Source organism: Varroa destructor, unplaced genomic scaffold (genome assembly GCF_002443255.2).
Source record: "Varroa destructor unplaced genomic scaffold, Vdes_3.0 BEIS01000001.1, whole genome shotgun sequence".
NCBI lineage: Eukaryota > Metazoa > Arthropoda > Arachnida > Mesostigmata > Varroidae > Varroa > Varroa destructor.
In genome coordinates this window covers 17,617,027-17,639,712 of record NW_019211454.1, presented here as the reverse complement: position 1 = coordinate 17,639,712, position 22,686 = coordinate 17,617,027, and the positions used below count along the sequence as shown (strand labels likewise).

At 43.3% G+C, this 22,686-nt stretch overlaps 1 protein-coding gene and 1 long non-coding RNA gene across 2 annotated transcripts in view; both read left to right on the top strand.

The window, feature by feature from the left end:
• Positions 1-9,923: 9,923 nt before the first annotated feature.
• The window catches only part of LOC111243158 (MAP/microtubule affinity-regulating kinase 3-like), a 96,010-nt gene continuing 83,247 nt past the window's right edge, over positions 9,924-22,686 (top strand). The window contains exon 1 of the mRNA XM_086985599.1: positions 9,924-10,078. The gene's annotated coding sequence lies outside the window, so the exon portion shown is untranslated. The remainder of the gene's footprint in view (positions 10,079-22,686) is intronic.
• Positions 11,951-21,206, top strand: LOC147758330 (uncharacterized). Its single transcript, XR_015325309.1, has 3 exons — positions 11,951-17,425; positions 17,932-18,146; positions 18,545-21,206. It is a non-coding gene; the product is annotated as an uncharacterized LOC147758330 (long non-coding RNA).

The following is a 22,686-nucleotide window of genomic DNA, read 5'->3' as shown; positions in this document are numbered from 1 at the left end:
CGGAATTTATGCGCCTAACTTCGTTGCGTTCTTAATCATTCAGTATGTAGTGATATCGCTCAGCTGTTGTCACGGTCGGTTCCTCCTGCGGCGGATGTACACTGTACATCTATAACGATTTCGTCATCAAATACACTCGCGACCTCGGCAGATTGTCTCGCCAGAAGAGCGGTGACTTGAACTCACTGAATTTAAGTTCTACGTATGTTTCATTGTACAGATCTTATAGCTTACCCCCGACTGCTAAATCAGAGCCGAAGCTTTGAGAGAAGCTTCAAAAGAGCTTTTTACGTTCGATACTGCCATTGAAGACTCTTTCAGACGGCTGGCACTTATCCGTATTATTATATCCGGCTTTAAATATTAAAAATGTTTCGAGCTTTACGTCTGGAAATGTCTCAGAAGCATTGCTTCAGGCAGCTGGCCTTTCCAACATCAAAACCAGTTGTGTGTCTACGCCCGGATTTGAACTTTAACAACCACATGTCCCTGAGCTTAGTGGGCAGGCGCTTTAGCACTGAACCATCAATAGACCCAGCTTCACACGGAGACCGTCTTACGTGTCTCTAGGCTTAGCAGGCCCTAGTGATAGCAGCATTAATATTGCCGACTCTTTCTCTTTACTCATGCAAGAGCATAAATCCTGACGCCTTATTCTAAATCATTTTATAATGCGGTTTTCATCCCATAGATTGAGCGAAATTCGCGCCGACGACTCCTCTTACCCGAGAAGCTTCTTTTTCACTTGGAGTATGCTGGTGACAAAGGGGTACCGTTTAACTGATTAGAACTAGCTGTCACATGGAGGTCAGAGTGCTGTGCCGTCGGCTCGGATACAGGCTTGGATCCTAACTCAAAACCTTGTAACACTTGGTGTCTACACGCGCACACAGGGATTCGAGAGACTACCACCTGGCAAGAATTTCTTTACGGTTAAACAAAAAAATGGTAGACCGGCAGTCATCGATGCGATAAGAACGACAACGACTAAACCGCTTTACCGGAAATCACTTGGCTTGCCAGTTTAGTTGCAACATTTACATAGATTTACACGTGAATCTACACAGGTAGTTTTGTTAGTATATGATAATAGAACAGTTAGGACACTCCGAGCGAAAGAAGCTACTTTAAAGTTTTGCCATTTATGGATCCAACGGCCTGCGGCATGTTGCTTCCAGTGAGTGTATTAGAAATTGTAGCAATTATTCACGTAATGGTCATCAGCAGTTTCTGTATGTTACGGTTCGAATCACATCATCTCATAGCTTTCGCCGTTTCATTGACAGCACAGAAGCTCAATTTTAGCGACCTGTTGTTTCAACGGTTGAAAAACGTTGCGTAGAGCGCGTCGGGTACTGGGTGGAGCAGGTAGAACTTCCCTACTTAGTTCCTCGAACAGATGCCCAGTTTCACAGCTGGAGGCAATATCCAATTGATTGACGCCTCTTCGGACCGCTAAGAAAGTCATTAAACGCATACGATAAGCATGAATTAAAGGAACGTCTTTTATGATTATTTGTTTATTGTTGTTTGCGGGCCGCCAAGTCACTCCTCAAGCTTTATCTATCGGTTGCATTGTCCGAAATTTCAAATAACATAGATGAGTACTGAGAAGTTCAACTTTCACTATTAATTTAAGAAAAGGTCAAGAACGCACACTTTTTGTCGCGGAACGTACATGTAAAAAGATTTCAACACTATGCACTAAAGCATTGGGTGCGACTTATATACTGCTTAATATAGATTGCTGTTTTTTTGTATCTTACCTATTGGGTATACGGGGGCTTCCTCGTCATCTGCTCAGATCCACGATTAGGCGAATCAATTTGCTAGACAACGAACGATTCGCTTTTAAAGAATTTGAGCTCAAACACGACCTGCCAGGCTAACGAGCAATGATACTACTATTACGCCACGGCTAAGGACGTGACTGCCTACTACCATACAGTCTTTTCTTGTTGGGTCGACGCCCTTGTCACACATGGTATCTGTGAATGGCTACGTTAAAACGGGTGCGATTATTACGAGTACATACCGCAGTATTATGAACCTATGATTGCCTACGCCAAACCAATTATTATTATTACTACCGTTATTGAAATAACGTTACGGATGTAGTATACCGAATTTGCTAAGTGAGCGAGCGCACTCATCAAGGAGAAGACAAATAGATAACTGTAAGGGCATTCGGCGCTTTGATTCAGCAAGAGTTATTCTATAGCGCCAACCTTGATTCAAATTACCTGCAAGAAATATCGTTAATGGCCAGTATGGTGGTCAATAGGCCATGGGTGCTTGAGGGTAAAATGGCTCAGTGGAAAAACGAGTTACGTATTGATTTGTGTTTCATCAAATGCAAATACCGCAGCCCCTATTGTAAAGCACCTTCTTCCAAAGCTTCATTGTCTTCAATGAAGTATTGTTTACCTAGTTAAGGATTACTCATCGTCTAGTATATGTAGTTGGTGAAGGTCTAACCAGGAGCCCCCACGGGCTTTTTTCATTCAACGGCTTAGTTTGCAAGTTCCCAGGCCAACAATAAAGGCTCCTAACGATATTTCGGTATTGATCTCAAGGACAAGTAAGGCTGAATGTAATGCCGAAAAGAAATCCCATTAAACTGACTCTAATACATAATGTTTGCCTTAGTCAATAATAATATGGTGCAAATAGGGCGGTTCCTTTTGGATTAGTGGCGAAGAGGGCCGGTCAGTGGTTGTACAAATAACCGTCAATAAATGCTCATTATCCTTTTATCCCTACCACTTCAGCCAAAATCGGCATCGTTTTAATATTTACTACTGTATTATGCTACTCGAAAATAGTATAACAGCGTCCAATTAGAAATAAAAACCCATACTGGAAAGTTCACTTGATTAGCTGGAAATTAATATGGAAAACCCATCAAAGTAATAATTAGTAATTGGACTGTGTGCCTCTCATTTGAACCCCTCCGCAAGTAAGTCATAAAAGACAGCAACGAAGTCCAAGCCAGCTTAAAGCCTTCACCATATAATTCTAGAGGGGGCTTTAACGCTAAAATAGGCGTTTAGGCGAGCGGTGGTGTCTAAACCCATAGAACGTTAACTCCCTTGCGCGCGACTGAGCTGAAACTGGTGGGATGTACATTTCAGCCAAAAATATATCCATATACGTTAAGTAATATTCAGAAGAAACATCAGCACAGAGGGGCAGCTTTAATAGCGATCTCTATTATTATAGTGAAATTCAATAATCTTAAGCAAATAATAGAAAAAGCTATGAGTCTACTTGACGTCAAAGTACATTCTAATAACATAGATTATGGCCTCGGTAAAAGGCCACGTCACATTTTGAAGATCAATAAGATCGAATATGGCCTATACAAGAGAGTTAATATAACGTAATGTTACACTGACTTCTTCCGTATTTAAGTTGAAAATAAGTCAATTTTTAGTCGTACTCGTTTTAATACGTGCGATTAAAATTGATCTCATTTTTATTATATTTACGCGAGATAAACACCTTTGATGAGGTTTCTCGGTCTGTCACTAATTTGAAAATATGTTACTGAAGTTGTTGGCAATCAGGAAATCATTAAACTTTTTCTTCAACTAATCTTTTGACTCGTATCGGAGTCATGTTTGCAGGTACAAAGATAAGGCGGTACTTCAGACGGCGAGCTGGCCATGACTTAGCGTGGATGCACAATCGATTATTGCTACTATTACTACCATGGTTTAACAACCATCATCCGGCTGATATCATCAATGGCTGACTATGATTGAAGCCATGTCGGCAAAGTTGACTCATGGTAATAACCAAATTTTGAACCGGTCACGTAAATTGTTACGAACGCGAATGAAAGCTAACATCAGGCTGATAGCACCAAAAAGTACAACACCGTCTTTCATAGGAACCTGTTGATATAACGTATCAACTGTATTTTACTAATTACAGATTATTATTCTAGTGTCTTGCATCTCTGCAAGGCCTTTACTAGTTTATCAGCATTCTTTTCACCAGTGCCCACCATTCACACTCTATAACACAGTGCTATAGGTCTTGCGACGTTGGTCAACAATCGTCTAAAACTACTCTGAACCATGTTATATATTTATATAACATGGTTCAAAGTATTTTTTAACATGTAAATAACAAGAGTATGAGCCCTTAGGCTCTCTTGTTGTTTGCATGAGACTCCGTCGTTGCACAAACGAGTAATCTCATAAAAGTCGGAAGTCACAGGGAAGTTGGACACCTCGGTAGGGCAATTCATATTATATGTATTTCATATTCATTTGTAATTAACAATTCTTTGGTAGCTATACGACCAAAAAATAATATGTAATGTAACATTATCATCTATAAAAAAAAAAAACTGACATATTTGGAACAGCGTGGCTACCATTTTTAAATGCGCGAATGTCTGAAGCAGCGAAAGGCTGAGAAGTTAGTCGTCTCCAGCTTTCCAACGTTGCTTCGCTATAAAAGATTACCATGTTATTAGTAAATGGTACTCAAAATGCCATTGTGTTCAAATATGTATGAATAATGTTCAAATAAAGTAATGGTCGATTGTGCTTACAACACTGCTGTAGACGATTAAGATCATCGAACCCAAGATTAGACCGGTCAAAGTGTTTAGTTTAGTGTTTAGTTGCTTAACATCAATTGCTACGGGACATAAGTTAACGGAAAATATACATATAGTAATTTTATAGCTAGAAACCAAACGATAACTTAACAACGTCAGCAATAGCAATTTCGGCGGCCGGAATAAGATGCCGCTTTCCATATAATACTGTCAAACAACGTCGCAGTGAAGTTTTTCATCCTGTCTAAGCTCGTTAAGAACTCGAATATAAGTGCCATGTTCGTGACGTGATTTAGTTACGGAAAATACTGCCTTGACCAAATCAATCCTGAACTCACTCAGGCGGGAAAAGCAGATGTCATCTTTCAGCGTTATATTATAGGATGTACATATCCTGGACAAAGAAACCTCTGAACATTGCCAGAATAACATTTTAACACAGAATAACATTGCCACTGTTGTGATCCGTGTAATCTATTATGTGCACTGGAATTTTCGACAAAAAGATGATCAAGTACGTAAGTATCGTTGGATATTTTGCAGCATCGAGAAGCACACACGTATTCACTTCTAAAGGATGAATTTTATTGAATTCTAATTGACTAAACGTTTTAAGTTCCTTGACCATTAATGCCTTTAAGCAAAGTTTAAAAGCCGCTGGCAGAATGAAGCAAACAGTGGTCTCGAATCTAGCTTACCTCATAGGCTTCAGTAGACAAATATGTTAGGGTTTTTTTTTTTGGAAAGCTAGCGATTAATGTATCATCCAAATCAAACTTTATTGCTAATGTATTCGTTTAATAGCATGGGATTCCCACCCACTGAACCATAAATCTTGCGTCCTTGAGCGTTGGTTTGAAAGTGCTTTCTTAGTAGATGTAAATGACCACTGAACTCTGGCTCGTGGGGATTATGGAAAACCTAGCCAACTTTCTTAATAGGTAATATATTTTAGAAACCTAGCTAATTTATTGAATTGCGCTTTCCATTTTGTATATAATTTAAGGGTTTTTTGTTTTTCGTTCTTGTTTATACAGTAGTAGCGTAAAAAATGAATTCTTCAGACTCCTTTACAGTGAAAGAGCAAACAACAAAGGAAAATAAAGGATACTTGATGGTATCAATATTTTTAAAAGTACTTGTATCTGTAGGGATAATGCTTGAAGAGCACATAATTGCACAATAGTAAGTAGGTAATAGGTAAAATTGATGTGGTGCCGTTTTCCTGCTAAGTTTGAGGGATACGTAAAGTGGCGTGGGTCCGAAATTCGGTTCGTGCTGGTGAGAGCAAGTGGTTTAAGGGAATGCTAACGGTTCAAGTACTGGGCTTTTAGGTAGGAGATAAAATTAGTCTAAGACTACCTAAAACAATTAGACATGCATACACTTTAACGTAAATATGACCATAATAAAGCCATGTGTACTGTCATCGCATTATAGCAAGTACTATCATCCCTTTTTTAAAGAAATCAAGACAAGCACATTTATGCATTATCTAGGGCACCTGGAGCTTTTCCCATAGTAAGTGAAGTAGCAGGGCAAGGCTGAGGCTCGTTCTCCGTATATAAAAAGAATTTTCATTAAGGCTATATCCTCTAAGTTGGCTACCCGCAGTGGCATTTGCATCCCTATGGGCATTTAAACCTTCCGCTTGACAATTATTAAACGAAGATTCACCTTTCTTTTATCTTGATTTTCAGTAATTTATCTTTGCATATCCTTTCTGTTTGTCTTGAAGTGCAGTCTTAAAAACAATATTTGGCAAGTTATCGAAATATTATGGTTTGTGTAACGGGTGTGACTTAGTGAAACATGTGATAAGGGCCAAGTAAAGGAAAGGTGCAAAAAAGAAATTAAGTAGTGTGATAGAATAAAACAAACGAAATATTGTAGTTTATGTTGTAGACTATAGGATAGTAATCTCATGTAAATCTTGGTTGGAGTGATATAATAACTGAGAAATGTCACACAGGGTAGGCAGATGAGTCGTAATGAAGGCGCTTATAGCGGATCAACGTTGTTGTTGTAATCCGTTTTCTTTTACTGGAATAACTTACTGTTTTTGTTAGCTGTACGCTTCTTGGAAGTACAAGGCGTGCCTAATGAAAAAGAAGCTCATACCAATAAAATGTATGACAATTTGTTTTTATATTTAAAGGACTTACAAAAACAACAAGCTTGTGTTGTCAAGACATTGAAGGGTTACTTATCCTAAGAGTGATAGAGAACTTTTAATACCACAAATAGACTTCTGGGTCGATTCTGCTCGAACGCATACCTTGCTCCGATGGCCTTTCGATCAAAAGGTTTATTCTCAATTGAATAGCGCATAACGTATTTTTTCAAAAAAAAGCTGTGCATAGGGGTAATCTTAATTGGGAGCAACATCTCACAATGTTATTACTATTATACAGATCTTTATTGTTAACCATTTTCCTTGACCGTGTCAACTGTACCATGCCTATACAATCTTCGATCTCGCAAGCACTGCCATACTGGCAGTGCAGCAGTCTAGTTATAATGCAACGCATGTCCGATGACGCCACCGCTAGCACTATTTTTTCTGTCATGTCCTTCCATCCAGGTCTTAAGCCCTGTTAACTAGTTCACCATATACCTAGCGCAACCCTCCCTGTGGGCCGCCCGGTGTGACCATCCAGTAATCGTCAGCGCCATCGTTTGCGCCCCCCACTCTAGATTTTCTCTTTTTCTTATTGGGAGCCTTTTTCCGCCCCTCCGCATCCCGCTGCCATCGCACCCATCGGATAGTTTTAACAAGACGAAAAGAAAGGTGGTGGTGGCAGTGGCAGCGGCGGCAGCGGTAACGACGATGATAAGCCCATCTAACCCTCTAGCGTAGCCAACAGCCCAGCTTCCCACAGCGTTGACTATTGCTGTTGCTACTGTTATCGCTGCTCCATCTTCAATCAGCCGCAGCGCCCCCTCAGCGCGAACCTCACGGCACCACGCACCGCCGCTAACCACTGTGTATGGCCCTTGGGCTCGTTATCGTCGTACTGTCACATCGTCACACCTACCTTCATTTCGGATTGACACCAGCCAGCTGGCGAATCGCCCGTACTCCCTATCCACCCATAGACAAAATCATTTCGTCGCAGCCGTCGCCGCCAACTGTTGTGCCGCCATCTTGTTTTCTTTTTTAACAGTAGCGGAATAAGCGGTCGGAAGCGGGTAGCCGCCGTAGACTGTCATAGTACCACAAGTTCATTGATGATCGGATTTTGGTTCGCTCTATCTGCCACCGCTGATGCCGAAGTCCTTGTTGTGTTCTTTTAGTGGCAGCGGCGGTGGCGGCGCTGTGCTGACTGCTCACTGAGTAGCGCAGCTGCCATCGTGAGTGTGTAAGAGACAACTGCGTGTTTTCTCTTCTCCTTTTGTATTGCTTTCGGTACTATTCACGCTGAGCGCGATGGGTGGTGGCTCCAACTGGTGCTAGCAGTGGCTTCAGCGGCCACTGTCTTTGATGACGTTACTGTCTACTACTGTACTGCATGGCTATCCTAGCACAAATAAACCGGTAGTAGCAACAGCGGCAAGGCCCACTGCCAAAGCCGTCTATGGCCGAAGGCAACAGCAGCGGCAGCAAAAATAGTAAAGGATGCGATACTACCATTATTTGTGTACGTCGCCATAGCAGGAGCAGGCTGTAAACAGCACAGCACGAAAGTCTGTGAACGAAGGTTATAGCGGATATGGCCGCCATCAGCGACAGCAGAGCCACACCGTTAGCAGCGAAAACGGCGGCGGCGGCAGCGGCAGTAACCACAACAAATCAACAGAATCAGCATCACCAGTGGTAATATTACATTGTGTGTGTGTGCGTGTAGCTGCTGCTGCCAGAAGCTGGGCCAGGCATTGCCACCGCCCGCTGCTGCTGCCGCCGAGGCACCATTAGCGTCGACGGCTGAAGCAGCGGTCGTTTCCGTGATAGTAGTTTTTGCTGTTGGTTTTCGCCACCAGAATCACCAACAGTAGCAGCAGCAGGAGCTTAGAGAGCTAGCTAGATGCTGTTGCTACAGAGTTGGCAGGCTGGATGCTGCGGTGCTGTGCGTCGACTGCCACTAAACGACTGTATTCTTATATCGCTAGTGTCGCTACAAGTCCGATTTCGTACAACTGGTGCTGCCGCAGTAGCAGCACCATTTAGCCGCTCGTACTGTTGTGCAGTGAGCAATCTTCTACTGGCAGCAGACCAACCCAGCGACACCGAGTGTCTTCTGTGGCCCTGTTGTGATACACCCGTCGCGGCGACCCCTTGCTCTCCCCCTCGTTCCCCTGTTGAGGACAGCCGCAGAGCACTCGCGACGACGACGACGACGACGACGACGACACCGACACCGACTCCTCTGAAAAACAACAGCAACGAATCCACAGACGAACGACGAGAACAACAACGGCAACGACGACAAGGCAGGAAAATAAAGTTACCACCGTTTTTGTTATTTCTCCCGCACGTTCTTCTGCTACTACCGCATAAACCGACAAATAACGTCGGTGACTGTGACAACGTCGACTGAGGCAGCGCCCGCGGCCAATTCCTGTTGTTGTTGTTGTTGATGTTATTGTTGTTGTTGCTGCCGCCGCCAGTAGGAGCAGTGGTCCTGATAGTTAGTCAGTTAGTCAGTGGGGCTCACTGCTCGGCCTAACGGGGATGTTCATCCATCCGTCCGTTCCATCTTTACCAGTAACGTGAATATAGCGTCGTCGTCGTCGCTGTCGACGACAAGAACGGTGGCAGCAGCAGCACGGCCAACAATGGTGATGTGCTTTTCTTTGCGGTAGCCGTTGTTTCGAATCGTTGATAATCACATCCGTATACCGGAGCTGTATGCTCTGTTGTGTCGTTTCTGCTTTTAATATTACTGGTAGTAGCGACAACGGACTGTGCAGCGTAGAGGCCGATCGCATGGCTACGTTTTAAGGGTAACGACGGTGATCAGACGACTAGTTTGTAAGTGCAGAATCCGGGAATAACAAGGTGATCTTGCTGGTCAGACTGCCGGTTGTTCTGCCGAATCGTATTGCTTGGTTTGGTGATGCGGTGCCGTCCTGCTGCTACTGCTGCTGCTGCTGCTGCTGCTGCTGCTACTACTACTACTACTGCTGCTGCTGCTGCTGCTGCTGCTGCTGTTGGTGGTGGTGGTGGTGCTGCTGCTGGTGGTAATACCGTCTAGCTTTCTAGCGAGCTGTTTGCCTCGGCAGTCCACGTTCTCGAATAGTTGTCCACTGTTTGTTCAGCGAGGTTAACATGAACGACACTGACGAGCGTTGTCTGCTTGCGTAGAAAACGGAGGTGTTCGTAAAAGTATGGAATAACCAGTTTAGCACAGCCGCGGTGGTACTAGCGAGGACCGCCGCACTCGTTGCCTAATTAATGGTCAAGTGTGTTTTACTAGGGCGGGCTGTGTAGCAAGTGCAGCGGCGACCGCAGTTTCCATCGGAGCGGTGATCGCGTTCTTCAAACGCCGAGACGACGTTACGGTACGTTAACGTCCCATAGCCTCTAAGCAGGTTCAGCAATTCGATGCTGCTGGCCCCGTGTTAATAACCTGATTTGCCAAATCTAATTCGTGTCTTTGTGTGTGTGTGTGTGTAAATGTAAGTGTGTGAGAGCTGCTTTCAGAGCAAACCAGCTATTCGTCTAGCAGGCGGTTGCTTTCAGCAAGCACCATTGCGCAATTATAGCAGCAAGTGAAATAGCTATACAGCACGCTCAGCATTAGTATATGTCGTCGCTCTGGCAACATACAACAGAACCAAAGCTAAAGGTTTATGACAGCATCAGTGGCCTGGGCACTACCGGCCTGCTGTCGCTGTAGCGGTCCTTAGTTGCTGTGTTAATTTTACTCATCAACGACGTCGCTCGGTTACTGGCTGAATCCTGCAGCTCGTCGCCGCTTCATCATCAACCCATAATAAGCAGCCATTGAGCTTAACCGAGCGACGTCCGATAGGTCGATGGGTAGTTTACCTGGGTGCCCGGCTATCGTATAATTGCTAAGATGATGAGCTCATGAGTTGACACATTTGTGTCATTGATCGTCGTCGAGTTGATGCTATTGACGCTGAGTTACCGTCGGTTCAGTGGGTCGCTGTTCAGAGTGTGTATTGTATGCTTCACCGTGTACTGCCAAAGCGTCGGGTGAATCGTTTGCCTCGAGAAAGGTGATATTAGCCACCCGGTAACTTCAACGGCCCTTGCAGCCGGATTATCGTCAGCAGCAGGCGAAATCGTACGAATAACAAGATCCTCATCGCGCAGGACAAATAGCAGTCACAACAACAACAATCATAAGATAAGAAGAACGGCACCAATAGCAAACGGAAGCCATAGCAACAACTAACAACAGCAACAGCGCGTGTCATTGTATTGTTGGTATAATTTCGAATTCAAACCAAATAGAAACTACGCTTCGTCGCTGTAACGACCTTACTCGTATCGACTTTAACTAGTGAATGCTACTGCTATCATTGAATGCTGATCGAGTTGGCTGGGTGAAAGAATTTTGCCCGGCCGTGCTTTTCTAATCCATTCAGCTGCAACCAGCACGTATCGAATATAGAAAAACAGGCCAAAAATCAGCCATCCAAGCAAGCAACCAACCAATGGCAGGAACGTAGAACAGGCTCACATTATTATCCTCAGCTGTGAGAAGCAGTAGTTTCGAGTAGTCCGGTGAAGTGTTCGATATTTGTACGCGTGCGTGTGTGTGCTACCGATTCCCGGGGTTTTATCATGGTGATAATGATGACCACGTTTGTGATTTGTTGCTAACCAACGTCGAAGGTGAGAATCTCGGATAGCAACTAGATTCACGAGAGAAATCGGAGAAACCGATCAAAAATCGCTTGTTTTTCGACGTTGTTGAGTCAACAGCATCTCACTAACGATTCACAAGATCGTCTTGAGGTGTCTCTTAGTGTGTTCATGTGTGGTATATTTTGCCTCCGCTGTTAACTTCGTCCGTGTCTGTGAGCTTGGCCATGACTGCTGCGACAGCAGTCAATAACAGTGGATTGCAATTACTACAGAAACGACAACGACAGGATTCGCATTAGGAATTTGTTTCTGTCGTAGTTGTTGTTTTAGTAGTGACGATTTTCACCACGTGCATTGGATAATAATCGTGCGGTTTTTTGGCCCTTTCCGACGTCGTGTCAACTAAACAAGGCCTTGCAGTGGCTCTCGGATCAGAAAAGGTAAAAAGGTAGTCGTGGCCTTTTGTTCACTACTGACTATCCCAGTCAGGAGGATATCAAAGCCAGCCAAGGGAAAATCTCGACTTGTTTCTAGACAGCGGAAGGAGAGCAGGTTTCCGGGACACGGAGCCGATCCCGGCTTCGAAGGTTAGTAGAAATAAACAGAACAAAAATATATTTAGCTTGTTTGAAGTTTGATTCCATTATTGTTCCATGATCGGCCAGTTTACATCGTTGGCGAGTTGGAGTGGTTAACGAGAGAGATACGGCAAAGTGATACCGAAAATGTGCTATGTTGTACCTTGTTAATGACCCTGTGTGTGTTACTTATTCGGGCGTGTTTTGTAGGATGAGACAAGCCATTGATTGTTCACCGTTGTTTTTTACAGTTTTATTGCCTTTGTCTACATGGCCCTGGTCATGTGTATATTATATAGTGGAAGGTATCCCTCCCTCCGGTGTTATTCTTATCTTTGAGTGTTCGCTCTTTTTTGTTTCAACTAAAACTAACAAGCAGCAAATCAGCAGCTGAACAAAGCCGACGTCACTGCTGTGGTCGGCTGTTACAAAATGTTACTTGCCCTCGGAATAATAGAACAGCTTTGTGGTGGTAAAAAAGACGAGGTAGGATATGGCCATCGCCAGATCCAACCTGACTAGACGAAGATTCGAATCAAACACCATTCGAATTACCGCTAGATTTCCATCACGAGTGAACCATCAATCCACTAATCGACTAGCTGATGTAATAGTACTTTACATACTTAATCGACAACAATGCAGTCCATATTGGTCCATACTGTTCCCGGTTTACGGTACCGGTTGCTTCACATTACGCTGGCAACAGTATCGACCTTCCTGTGACTTCACATACAACAGAAACAATAACATCAACGACAGTTACAGGCAGTTTGTTATGCTGAAACGGCTGTGTCAATTTCGTGTTGTGTGGGTTTTTCTCGACGCCGCTCGTCGGCGGTCATCTCGCCGCTGCACTCGTCGGCATTGGAACCGCTTCATGCGCGTTTCCCCCGCGGGCTCCGTAATCGTCACTCTCGCCAACCTCGTTAGCTCATAGTATCCAACGTAGTGTCTTCGTGTGGCTATGTGGGTGTATATTCGCTCTATCTGAATCTTATTCAACTACCGCTAGATTTTAAGGTGCCACTTTTGGCGAAATTTCTTTCGACGTTAAGTGTAGGTCATTCCTTTATCTCATGTTTGCCCGCTAGTTCTTTCCTTTTTTTTGCCGCTTTTGTCATGACAATCAGTTATCAAAGGACTTAGCAGCATTTACAATTTCGATACGCGCTTTTTGTACCAAGAAGCACTTGACTGGTAGAGATAGGTATGTACGATATGTCTAGAGATTATCCATCTCCTAATATTCAAGGCAAGCATATATGGTGCAAGTACATGACTCCTGTTATAGCGTATAGCCAGTCTTGTGTATTGGGGCAGTAGCAGCGGAAACGCTGATGATAACAATAACAATAACAATATTGTGAAATTTGCAGGGGTAACTGGTTTTCCTACTATACTAAAAAGCAGGTGAGATAATCTATATTCGAAACTTGTCACAAATCCAAAGCGCGTTTTGTGCTGTAAGGGGTCGCTCGCCATCTGAAGCAGAGCGTAACTGACGAAAAATTGACGCTTAACGTAAGTCAAATTCGAAACATCTATTCAGTAATAACACGCTCATGAACTGTTGGGCAGAAGATGCGTAGGCAGAACGTATAGATTATGGTAAGCACGTGGTGCGGAATAAGCGGAGGGGTTAATTAGCGGCACCGGCTTCTCCGTCTCGTCGAAGCCGACACACGCAATTTGGTACTGACCATCTGGGAATAGTTTGATTAGTGCCGAGTAGACCTGCAATTCCAACAATTTGTATAACAGGATTTTTGTACAACAGCAAACGAAACGCATGCTTTAAGCGTAGCGTGGGTTTTCTCTAGAGTATTTTCGATTTCGAATCGCCGGAGGGTCACATCTGCGATATAATACGGTTTTATCTACAACATAACACATTTGTGTGTATAATGTACTACGAGGCTATAAAGTGGCTTTTGTCTTCGTCCTATAGAAAACTCCATATGTATAGAATCTATTATATATATATATATATCTATTATATATATATATACATATATATATATATATCCTATAGAAATCGTTTTATAGCTGACAGAAGAAAACCAATTTTCTTCTGTCAGCTAAGTCTGTCTGTGACTGGCATTGTTATGTGTTTGCTACTGTCAACAATCATTACGTTTTGTATTGTTTTGTCACATCCCGTCCAATTTTAATAATAACTAATAATATTATATGAGTGTATGGTCAGTTTTTTCGGTCAAACCTGGGCGGAGAATTAAAACCCGCGAAGCGATTTACTAGCTTCAATGACGTCTCACCATCGCCATCCTGATCTTAATAGCTATGTTAAGTGCAGCTTAATCGACGGTCATTCCTACTGCAGTAATTGGCTACCGGTGTCGTTATGTATTCGTAACATTTTAGAGTGGTCGGAACAATCATGTTGCATTGATGTATTTGACTGATGCCGCCTGTTCATTGTGTGTCTTTAGCGTTATTATTCAATTATATTTAGCGTAGGGTATACCCCTTGACTCTATCGAGCAGCGATAACCCTAATGCATCTGAGCGATTATGCTGCGACGGATTCACTATATTTGGAAGATTACTTTTCCGTTATTCGCTCTGTTGTTTTTTAAAATGATTCGAGGATAGTAGTGCACTTTATGTATGACCGGACCCCACCAGGGCATAAGTCTATGTTACATAGGTTGAGTGTGGGCTTAGCTCCGATCGTTGGTCTTGCTTTCGTCAGGAGCACTACCTATCACTAGACTTCCAGTTTTTCTTACAATAATGATTTTGAAATACTCCAGGTCCTCATTTCAATTCCAAGGCGGCTTGGCCGTAAGCGACTAAAGATCAGCTGACTGTTTGTGCTGCTGGCTAATTCGTCTGCTGCCAACCTGTCTGACTTAAGTAAAAAGACCAATTATATTCATGCGGAGGTGGTTACATTATAGAAACATCCACCATTGCTGATTAGAATCTCGACGCTGCATATGAAGTATGGAAAATGCTAATAGTAACATTTAGGTAGAAAGAAACTGCTGTTGACATTTTTTTTATTGCAGTCGTTTGTTAACTTACTTAACTTGAGCAGCACAAAAGAGGAAATCATTTGCGTTTATAGAACTTAACTAGTATACGTCGAATGATTAATATATATATATATATATATATATATATATATACATATATATATATATATATATATATAAAAGATATTGCTACACAGATTATGTCCGTTGCTAAGATTTGAACAGTATAAAATAGTAACTAATTGCGTTGCATTGTCGGCATTTGAAGGTACTTCATATTCAATATAAGTATGGGAAAAGACAATTGTGCAACTACTTTGCTAGTGCCGGTCTTATCATTGTCTGGCTAAATTAAAGTTGAAATTACAGAATAGTGAATATAACGACAATTATGCCCAAGCGATCCTATTGGCATAGATTGGCGTTACTTAGATCTCGTCTATAGCAAAACAACGTCGGCGGAACGCGCTGCTCCATTGTTAGGGTAGAGGACCAACAGCTTAACGGCATTATCGCTCTCTACCGAACGAACGTCTATGGAAACCGCTATGGATATTCTCGACAATTTCTGTTACCGCCACTATTTTACTTTAGCGTATATTATAAGTCTATTTGTTGGTGATCATGTTGCTCTGTTCTTAGATGCGTGATTTCGTAACTGTTGTAGAATGACTGAATTACCTACGAGTAAACGGCTGACTATTACCTGGCGCATTTGAGTCTTATAGTAATTACACAGGGCGACTTTACTGCTCAAAAGCCAGTAATATTTAGCTATGGTATACTAAATTTACTAATGTAGAAAAATTGGAAAGTCTTCCGGATACTGCTCTGCTCTAATGCGAGCTTTATAAAGCACTCCAAAAGCGGCCCTTGACTCAGACAAGGTACCAATTAGCGGAGCCTTGCGGGGTGCCGAAGGACAACTACGATTGTACTAGTTTAGTAGACTGCGCTAATTCGAGTTAGGAAATAACTGTCGAGAGGGGTTGCTTAAGGGGTTTGGCAGATCTGCTATCAATCCGAAGGAGTATTTCTGATCAAAATTCTGCACATCTCGCATCAAGCAGCTGGCTTTATTTGTGAATCGTGAAGGTCAACCCTAAAGTGACTGATGCTTTCTTTCTCGGATGTTCTCGCCAGTTCTTGGCCGATGTTGCTGAAAAAAAAAACTCATACCCGTTACAGGAGGACCAAGGTTGAGGAGCTAAATGATCACTGACGTTTTTACGTCGGCGCATAAAATCGGAGCTGGATTTAAGGTTGTGATGGGCGGACGTGTGCCAGCAGGCTGTGGCCGAGTTATGAATGGCTGGGTCTTTTCGCAAACCAAATGGAATGACCTACTGATAGGCCTTCGGGTATGAACGTAGTCAAAAGCTGATTGCACCGTGACAGGGAACTTGACAGATAAATGTGACACTATGGGCGTTGGTGACGACGAGCCGCTAGACGGAGGCAACCCTGCGTGTATGTTTATAGAATATGGTCACAAGTTAACGAACTGTCTCACGTTAACCTAACATAATGTCTCGTACCGTTATGTTGTTTTTTCATTAATGTCGTTTTTTTACTAGCAGTTCAATCGGTTAGTTATTTGAGTAATCATTCAATGAAACGTTCAGGTATCCGGGCCATTTGAAAGACAAGCCACCAACTAATGCCTCAGACAGAAACTATTTCTAGTAACAACATGGTTTTGCACAATAAATATTGGTTAAAAGGGCTATAGCATTTAGGACTTAATTATGGTTTTAACTTCCATTGCGGAGTTGACCCAAGGGCCGAGAACAATTTTTGTGTCGTACGCGCTCATCGTTGTTTGACCATGGAAGGTGGTCGGTGAGGGTCACGGGATACCATGAAGTTCAAAACCACTCATAGGCACTGTTTCAGACTGGTAGGAGTCAGCATGCCTAACTAAATCGGTAACAAAGGTAACACTCGAGACATTTAACAGGTATTGTCAAATAGAACTGTGTACTGTTATTATTCCTATCATAATAGTTGTTTATCACAATAGTTCTGAACTTCCGGGGGTCCCGTCACTCTCTCTCTCTCTCTCTCTCTCTCTCTCTCTTACACGCCGTTGTATTCGTGTCTACTGTAGCTGTCTGTGGTCTTGGTAATGGAACAGCGATGATATTACCATTGACGTTGGGTAACCGTTTAAAAATTGTGTGTTTTTTCCATGAGATGTTTCCGCCCCGTAATCCCCTCAGCTTGAGCACGTTTCCCAAGTTCTAGCGTCACGTGCTTTTTACTTTTCTTTACCTGCCTGCCCAGTGCCCTAATCCTGTGGCGTGAAGTTCTCCAACGTCAACTTTACAATTTGAGTTATTACACAACTTCTGTCGATTAGAAGAATATAGCGAACGGACAATGACAAGGTCAAAATAGACAGTATCGAAAACAACCAAAAATGATTATCACAAAATAACAATAACGAACTGCCCCTGGAGTTATATATCCGATCTCTTGATATAGGGTAATTATCAGCGGCGGATCACGTCTGTTCCTGTATTGCATTCTGATCTTTATCCTATCTGACTGCTTTTTGTACACCTGCCTTGTCTCCGTAGCTAATTGCTGCTCATCCCGCGTCGCTAAGTTCATATACTTCTGTTTCTTAGCGCCTGTTTAGTGTTTCCGAAGTAGGGGCGGGACGGTAACAACAAAATCGTGCCCCTCGAATCATCATCAAGTTTGCTTTTGAGTAAACTGTTTATATGGATGCAACACGTGTTCATAACAGTGGATGCGTGCGTTCACACTGTTGCACTGACATGTTCGCCATGGCTCGCCGTGCTAAGACGTTAAATATATTATTCGTCCTGTGATCGCGCGCTGATTCGTCACAATCTATTTCGTCTCAGCGTTCACCAGATCCTCATATTTCTCATTGCTTCCTTTGCTATTTTTGTCGCCTATTTAAGTAACTCAGGTTCATCTCCGCTTTTCTTTTTCTGACTTTTGTTTCTCTGATGCATCAAGCTTACATGGCCATATACGCCCAAGGATCCAGTCCGACTCACAGATTGATACTTATCTAACGCTTCACAGACAGCTCATAAAGCACGTCGGCTCTGGCACCAACGTAGTAGGTAAAAACCCACAGCGTATGCAACGCGGTGCTGATCCTACTCAGTGGCGGTTATTGGCGTTGCTACTGCAGCTGACGATATTTCTACATACAGAATCAGGCAAAGGTGGGCTTACGTTTGAAAGAACACGTACGATGTTAGAGAATGTTAAATTTGCTTTTTTGAAAAACCAGCTCGCTTACGCTTGAAAAAAGGATGCGTACCAATAAGAAACCTGCTTTCTCCCTAATTAAGCATACCTTTTCAATCTTTACAGTTCCATCTTCCTACACTATAAGCTTACATTTGTTTTGTCCTGTATACATATATCAAAGCAGCTGCTCTTGTTTATACTACAGAGTGTCACCAGAATTACAGCCACTGCCTAAAAACACGACACAGTCGACTTGAAACGGACAATGTTCAAACACTTCTTAGAGGGCGGCGACTGTCAGCAGCGACAACAGCAGCGCCATCGATAGTTTCTCTTCATTGTTATATTGTTATCGTTGACTGACCTGCAGGAACAGCATCTCTGACACCGGTATGACGGCAAAGCAGGACTCGGCCACCAGCAATCACCAGGTCGACGGAATGGCGGCCGACACCAACGAGACAGTGTTCTGTAGTGACCACGTTTAATTCTCCACGCTAGAACCACACTCCTGCTGATTCTAGTCTGTCATGCGACTGAAAACAGTATGACAGCCACTACCTATAATAACGGCGAATCACCAATAATCTGAAAGCGCAGGACTGAGATATTTCGATGATGGCCATGGGGATCAAGCCAACAAAACAAATCAGCGTTGGGTCGTGACTCTTCCCTAATTCCGCCACTGAGCCAGCGCTCCACGTAGACAGCTACACGCCGTTGGCGTGGGGTGACGTTGTCCTGCCGTCGGGACTAGCAAAGCCAATAGACGATTCCCAATTTAAGTCGGGGCCCTCCCGCTACGGCAATGGTTGCTCTCAACCTGGGACAGCCATTGCATCAATGGCTGCACCAGCAAGAGGATCCCAAGGAATATCGCTAAGGAACATCCATGCTGACACCAACTCCACTGACTGCGATCGCTGTGGAGACTCGAAATGTTACCGTCTGTTGTTGCCTCTCCTGTAGTTCGCCCGTGTATTGCCGACTTGTATCATTGATGATGATGATCATGACCATAGTGATAGTAACTCGCTGGTGTGCCGGTAGCAGTCGACACCGAAAAGAACAACAATATTCGTCGCCGTCAGAGCAGTGCTAACAGGCAGCCAAGAGAGAATTTAAGTTACGTTCGAAGTTCTGTTTTGTGGCCTGCGACTTTTTCTCAGCTATATAGCACACTCCTCCGTGATTTTTCGTAGGAAGCGATTCAGCTGAGGTATAGAAATATATCCCGACCCGTTGCGTTACTTACGTCTGTTGGTATCATCGTCGCTAAACGTACCTAGAACGTACTGAACTGTGCTAAACTGTACGCCGAGACCGAAACCGATCGGACCCTCGTAATCTTGTTTCTGTCGTCTGCTAAGTGTTGCCGCCTTCAGATTGTTGTTGGCTGTCAACGGTTCCAACCAGATATCGCGCTATCATCAGCCGTTGGGTTTCGAGAGATGCGTCGATGCTAAAAATGCAAATAATAGAGGTGGCTTGGTTGTATAGTTGATTTCAGCGCCTCCGTTTGGCCTCCGAAGGCAAGGTCGGTAACAACTAAGAAACGCCGACGCGAGAAGTACGTAATATGGCAACGTAAAATTTGGACTGACAAATACCATGATGCGAACTGACAGTGTAAGAAGGCCAATAACGACAGCGACTGACGACAAGTCAGATTCCGGTGCCCTATGAAATGCTGTGGCCTACTCCGCTATACGCGGCACTAGAATCAGTAATCGTTCCACTAACTTATAATTTATCTGTTACTGCTGTTACCGTGTCATTGTTGTCGTCGTCATCATTGTAGATGCTTTCGCGGCTTTTGCTTTTTTCTTAAAGACAAAAACGTATTTTTGTCTGATTTTCTGTGATTCTCCCATCCTCATTATCGTCACTATTATTTTTGGTTACTATCGAATGCGATAATATACCGGTAGACGCTTTTGGTGCCATTTGCTATTGCTACTATCTTTGTTGTGGAGAATCATCGGCGTATCCTGTGTAATCTTGGTTCTGTTTGGTTTACTCTCCTTGCCTCTCAAATGGACGAGGATGTTGTGAGTTGCAGTATGTGTGACTGTTCACCGTTATTTTATGTACTGCTATGATAACACTGACGGTGCCCTAGTCACAAGTGAAGCAAACTTTCACGTCACGTTTGCAGTGTCATGAAGTGATTCCTCGAGAGGCTAGGCGAAGCCGATATTGAAATCTCAAATTGATGTGCGTGGGATTTTAGCCAGCTGGGACTAACACGCTTACCAGCATGCTTCACATTTTGCTTTATTGTTTTGGCAGACAGAATTATTAAATTAACATAGCGAAGATGGTGGAGAAATTGTTCGCTCTTCCATGATTGCAAATGACTGATAATGCTTTTGAGTGTCGGCCAGTGTCGTATTCTAACGTAACTGTTTCCCGGATGACAAGCTTCTGTATATTGCACTCCGTTGGCTTGTTGTACAATTGGCGCCATCCATAATAGCAATACATACATTTGCTGGTTCGGGTGCGTGATACACATTATTTAAAATTTTATATAGATATTACTCAGATAGGAAGAAGCATTTGAGGAAGGCGGGGTATATATTCGTCTGTGCCTCTGTCTACCTGTCCCTTTGACGACATCGGCGGTTCCCGTTCACGCTCCCTCCTTAACGGACGACTACGCTCAGTTGGTTGCGGTTTGGTGTTTGCTTGCCGAGCCTTGATGGTGTCTTGCCAATCATATTTATCAATTTTGGTTACCTGTCGCTGTTATTGCTGCTATTGTTGTTTATCGTGGCTGGTGCCAACTTCCTCTTGAGTAATTGCATCAGCATAACTGTTTAGATTCCGCATAACCCCGAACCGAGTCGTACCTGACTCCCCCGTATTTTTATTAGATTGCTCTAATTTGCGCAGCCTGTAATGTTCTCTGTCAAATATTATACGCTTCTACTCTATTTCGAATCTTCACCTTTTTCTACGGCATATTTCTGTTGTATTGTTATTTCTCCTTCCATCTGTCACCCGAGTTCTGTCTCTTCTTTTTGCCTTTGTTAGCCTCACTTACGGTTAGTCCATAAGCGTCTTCGTCGCTGTCGAACGTTTTGGAGGCGCCACAACTGGACTGTCTCTCTTCGCAACACCAGCGTATTGTCGGGTGGGTCACGTTCAATGCTGCTCACCGCCCGATTCGCTACCTCCGGTTCATGGTAAGCTGCTGTACAATCCGATTCGGTGCACAGACAGGAGATACCTGCGAATAGACCGGTTGAATCGTTCATGATGGGGATGCGTCCGCTCGGCCGTTGTCTCATGGAAACCAGCTGTCGAAGAATGGTAATAAAGCGAGCAGTAAAGAAGGGCGGTAAGACGACAAGGCGGCAAGCAAGGTAACGGCGTGACAGACGTATTGCGTTCCATGACCACACTAAAACGGCCGATGGACGAATGCGACTATCATCGTGAATGGCGATGTTTCGTCATTTCTAAGGGATTTCTCAGTAGTTTTGGACGCAATGAGCATAAAATAGGATAATGCTGCATAATCATTGGTTGCTGTAAATGATTGGAGGATTATTATTGGTCAATGTTTGATCAAGCTAGCGTTGTGATTGGATTCTGGGCGTCATTAAAGAAAAGAGAGAAAAATATAAATGCTTACAATAATGGTATCGCCACAAAGAATGTCATATATAATAAAAGTTAGTAAGTCTGCTTGACAACAGCTTGTAAGTTAGTGGCTCTTCTACACGAAGACATGATGTAACAACACCTGTCGAAGATAACAGACAAACAAAAAAGGTAACAAACGTACTTTTAATTTCATGCTAGCGGTAAGTGCCGACGTAACCATCGTGCCACCTGTCCGGGCTTAGTAGAATTGGACCGGTTAAATTCGCGTGGCATCTACTGGAGTTGTGTTCTTTTTGGAGTCTGGAGCGTCGCCGACTTCGCAATGGTCTGTGATAGGCTTTCAATGTGACAACCTCGGACCCAGTTGACAGTAACAGGTTGTGCGCCATGAACAGACCTTTACGAACTACAGTATCGGGAACGAAATGCGAGTGCTTAAAGCGATTCGCCAAGTTCTAAGTCTATTTGCGGGATTAAGTTACGCAGCCTGAATGAAGGCTCTTTGGCTCTATCGGAATGGGAGTGTTGTTCTTTGTCTCGCGTGCTGCTGAAAGCACATAACCGGCGTCGAGGGCAAGTAATTTTCGAAGCAAATAATATGAGAACTACATGGACATACTGTTCTCGTTGCATAGGTCAGCCATGTACTAAGAAGTGCAAATAAGAACTCGTCTTCTAAGTTTTCTATTCGTCATATATTATATCAGTCCAAAATTATTAAATTAAGCAAGGAAATTCCTGTTGTTTTTAGCCACTTCGGTTGACTGTAACAACCAGAATTATAAAACTACAGGTACCGCCAATTTCGCTTATCATCGACATATTTGCGGACTTTGATTTCTGTTTAGTGTTTGCCTTTCTGGCTATGCTGCACTAACCGAAACAAGTGATAATCAG